The sequence below is a fragment of the Bison bison genome, unplaced genomic scaffold (genome assembly GCF_000754665.1).
Source record: "Bison bison bison isolate TAMUID 2011002044 unplaced genomic scaffold, Bison_UMD1.0 scf7180017864377, whole genome shotgun sequence".
Lineage (NCBI taxonomy): Eukaryota > Metazoa > Chordata > Mammalia > Artiodactyla > Bovidae > Bison > Bison bison.
The window spans coordinates 239,937-240,617 of record NW_011494949.1 but is presented as its reverse complement, the minus strand read 5'-3'; positions in this window follow the sequence as shown (position 1 = coordinate 240,617).

Genomic DNA, 681 nt, shown 5'->3' with positions numbered 1-681 from the left:
TTCCTGCTCTTACCGGTCTAAGATTCTGGACTCACCGGGCTCTGCAGTGTGAACCTTTGCAGAGGAATTAGAACTAGAAGCCTATCTTCGGCCAGTTTTGAGCAGAAGCAGAAACCAGAGGGCTTGAGGGAAAGGCCCAGGGCCAGGGTGGGGAGGGCAGGCCTCACCTGCCTGCCACGCTCCTGGGGGGAACCGCGTCCTCTCACCTGTGGGGCTGCCTGTCGGTCACTCCTCCTCCGGCTCAGCAGCCTAGCTTCCTCTGCTGCCTCCATGGCCCCCTGGCCTGGCTGGAATCCCAGGTGAAGTCAGAAGCTGCTGCCACAATTCTGATTCAGATGAGACTCAAGTCAAGTTGGGGTGCGGGGGCTTTGCAGCCAGGACAGAGGACAGGTCCTGGGGGTGGGGGTGTGGGGTGTGGGGGTGTGTGTGAAGTGTGTGTAACCGTGGGGGAGGGGGTGGCTTTGCAGCCAGGAGGGGAGGAAGGGCCTGGGGTGGCTCCTTGGCCAGTCACAAGGCAGTGAAACTGGAAACGACCTGAAGGCCACTCTTCCCCGGGAGGCTGGGCATCCCGGCAGCCTGGGGCAGCTTCCTCCACTGGAGGGGGTCCTGGAGGATCCACAGGAAGATCCCTGCACCCCATGCCATAGCACTCAACACTGGCACCTCCGTCACCCCAGCCCG